Source organism: Callospermophilus lateralis, unplaced genomic scaffold (assembly GCF_048772815.1).
Source record: "Callospermophilus lateralis isolate mCalLat2 unplaced genomic scaffold, mCalLat2.hap1 Scaffold_196, whole genome shotgun sequence".
In the NCBI taxonomy this organism is placed as follows: Eukaryota; Metazoa; Chordata; class Mammalia; order Rodentia; family Sciuridae; genus Callospermophilus; species Callospermophilus lateralis.
The window spans coordinates 662,367-666,020 of record NW_027512968.1 but is presented as its reverse complement, the minus strand read 5'-3'; the positions used below and the strand labels follow the sequence as shown (position 1 = coordinate 666,020).

Here is a 3,654-nt window from a genome sequence, read left to right as displayed (position 1 = left end):
CATTTTGTTGACTGTTTCACTGTCTGAATATTCTTTTCCATGATTCTTGATGAAAGACTCTTTCAATCTTGTAAACATCAGTGTGCACAGTCTCACTACTATGCAGTTTCACGTCCTTGGACAGGAAGGCTGGTTCATAGCTAGTGAAAAGCTAGAGGAGTCTGAGTTTTAATGGCTGATAATCTTACATCCCGCAGAGGAGGAAAGCACTTTTCCTTTTTTGCTACTTAAGAATGTGGCAGAAACGTATGCTGAGGTAGCCCAGTCAATCCTTATTTTTTTTTCTTTTTTTAAAAATTTGGTCTCAGAATATTTCTGGAAGGGTGACATTTCGAAGAAGCCACTGCTGGGACTGGCTTCCACTGCAGTCTCTAATGCTGGGCACCTGGCTGTCCTCTTCCGTGGCTTTATCCAGGCACTGATTACTGGTCACATGCTGCAGGGTTAATTTCACTGGGTCATACTCCCAGAGCTGGTTGCCTTTTAGGTGATGGCACTTGAGCATGGTAACTGGGCCATTAAGTTTGGAAACATCTAAGCAAAGGTCATCTGTTCTAATTTCTTTATTGGCAGTATAAGAGAAAACCTGATTGCCTCCCATACCATGACAATTAAAAATTCCAACTTTTTCATTCTCTTTTCTAGCCATGTTATCTAGACACTGATTTGTTTCCACATTTCGTATCTCTCCCAGTGAAAAATAGTGATGTGGAATTTGAGAATCAGGGTAAATATTCTCTAGGTACCAAGAAAAAGGTTTGCATTGTAGTTTGTGTCTTAGACCAAGTCTTGATGATATATCCCCCTAATCTACCTTTGTAACACCTGGAGAAATTATATAGAAGAAATTCTTGAATTCATCCATCCATACTTCTGCAAGTCGTCTGTTATTTTTATTGATAATTTGCCCTGTGCCTCCTGGAAATGTGTATGGGGTAGCCTTCCGAAACACATGTCCAACATGTGAGCAAGTGACAATTTCCAAAGTTCCTCCACACTGCCAAATCCTAAAGGAAATTTCTAAGTTTTCTCCTCCCCAAATATCCATTCCAGCATCATATGTTCCAATTTCCTGAAAGTAATCTCTGTGTATTGAAAAAAGGCCTCCTGCCATTGTAGGTGTTCTGACAGGAAGAGTCCTATCACCTTTCCTTCTGTCCATTTCTCTCTGGGGAACAGGATACCAGCGAAAATTAAGCTTCCAGTTGAATCCACCATAAGTCATATCAGAGCCTGCCATGTACTCAAAAGTATCATCACTGATCACATCAGTGATAGGACATACCACTGTTCTCCTGTCATGTTTGATCCTTGCTAAGAGAGGCTCCAGCCATTCCACTGTGCACTCACAATGAGCATCTAAGAAGGTTATCACCTGGCCTTTGGACACTGCAGCTCCTTTCAATCTAGCTCTGATCAATCCAGAACGCTGTTCCATTCGAATTACATGAACTGGCACTTTGAGTTTCTTCACATAACTCTCTAGAGGTCTTTTCAAAAAGTCTCTTTCACTGGCATCATCTACTAGAACAATTTCTTCTATCATGTGTCTTGGTGAGCGATTAATGACACTATGGACAGTTCGCAGAAGTGTGCTCCAAGCCTCATTATGGAAAACAATCACGACACTTGTTGTAGGAAGATTATCTGGATACACCTTTGTTTTACACCCTTCTAACCTAACATCTGGTAAAGATCTGTTGAGTGCAATCATCTCGCTTGCCATTAAATTGAACTGATTGATTTTAAACATCTCTTTCATCTTTTCTTGATCCTCTTTAGGAATGACAACTGGTTTCCCCATTTCTCCAGGACCTTCATGAGGTTTTTGTACTGGCTCTAGAACATCCCCAGCAGGAAGTCCTCTTTCCTTTTTCTCATCACATTTGTTGCATTCACTGAAGTAAAGCAGCAAGAACATATCCAACAGTACCCAAATTAAGGAGGTGGCTAGGACCACCTTGCAATATGCAAATTTTCTCATGGCACTTTAAGTCAAATGCAAAATTAAAAAAAAAAAAAATATATATATATATATATATATATATATATATATATATATTATATATAAATATACAAAGATCATGAAAATTATTCCAATCCAGTTTCATCAGAAATCACGTTCACACCCCCAAAGCAGTTTTTCAAATGAATTAATATTCCAAATCCACATGTCCCACATTTCCTCGCTCTGCGCGCGGCGGCGGCGGCGGGCGCTCCTCCGGGCCAGCCGGGGCGGTCGCGGCGCTGTCCCGTGGGCCGCAGCGCCGGCGCTACTCAGGAGCGGCCGTATGCCGCGCCGCCTCCTTGGCCACAGCCGCCGGCTCCCCCGGCGGGCGGGCGGGCCTGGCGCGAGCCCCGCCTCCGCCGCGCCCGCCCCCGCCTCCGCCGCAGGCCTCCTGGGCTCGGCGGGCTAGTCCGGGCCGCCCTGCATGCCGCGGCCGCAGCCGCTCGCTCTGGGCCCCCTCAGCGCCGCCTGCCGGGGCCGCAGGGCCCCCCGCAGGCCGCTCAGGCGCGTTTACTTATTTTTTTAAGTTTTCAGGGAACACAACATATTTTATTTTGTATGTGGTTCTGAGGACCGAACCCAGTGCCACACACATGCCAGGCAAATGCGCTACCGCTTGAGCCACATTCCCAGCCCTAATCTTGTTTTTAATATACAAATTTTCTGCGTAATTTTTGAGTTTTGCACCTCATGAGTTGTGATTCATTGAGCTCAGGTGTGAAAAAATATAATCTTTAAGTTAATGAAGTTTCAATTATATGTGTTAAGATAAAGAAACTTTGTTTTAAATTTACCCAATTTGCTATAATATTTAAATTACAATAATTTTAAATGACAAATATTTAAAATACATTAATTTTCTTTCTCATTTGACAATATTAATGAAGGCATAATGACTCATTCTATTTATCTTGTTTATAATTTTATCTTATGAAATATGCTTTGTCATTTATTATTCATGTAAAATTATTAATAGAAATTCGTCACTGGTTAAGAGACATCAGTCAGCCAAGAGGCAAGTTAAATAAAAATTCAAATTTTTCTCCACAAACAAAATAACTTCCTCAGTATAATTTATGATGGGAACAAACCTTCAAGATGGCAAGTAGCACAAACAAGTTTGCTGAAGGCCAAAACTGACTCTGAATGTGCATGCCTCTCCCACAGCACACCACCATGGAATGAAGGTTTCTAAGGCCTGGGAGACTAACATGGGTATTTTTAATAGGGACATGTACTCTTGTGATACTAACAAACTGTAGAGGAAAAATGATCCATAAAACCCATGAAATGCAGGATCCCAGAGTTCTGAGAACTACCTCAGATGTAAGCCACCCAGGAGACCTGCCTGACCATTAGATTTTGTTTACTTTAGATTTTTTAGAGTGGGAAATAAACATTGATTAAATAAATCACTGAGATGTTGGGTTCTAAACAACATTTATTTTCTCAACTATACAGTCTAAAACATTACTCCAAATAGATTGAAGCACAAGTCTCTGGGACACATTTTTCAAGGCTTTTTAATTTTATTAAAATTTTCACTTAATGTGCCACATTCTTTTCCAAATTTCTTAAGGAACAATATCAACAATTTGACATTATGCTTGACCATTCTTACATAGTCACTTCAAGAACTTTAGAGT

At 41.1% G+C, this 3,654-nt stretch overlaps 1 pseudogene; it reads right to left on the bottom strand.

Moving 5' to 3' along the window:
• Positions 1 to 261: 261 nt before the first annotated feature.
• Positions 262 to 1,995, bottom strand: LOC143388663 (polypeptide N-acetylgalactosaminyltransferase 1-like; annotated as a pseudogene).
• Between the last annotated feature and the right edge of the window lie 1,659 nt (positions 1,996 to 3,654).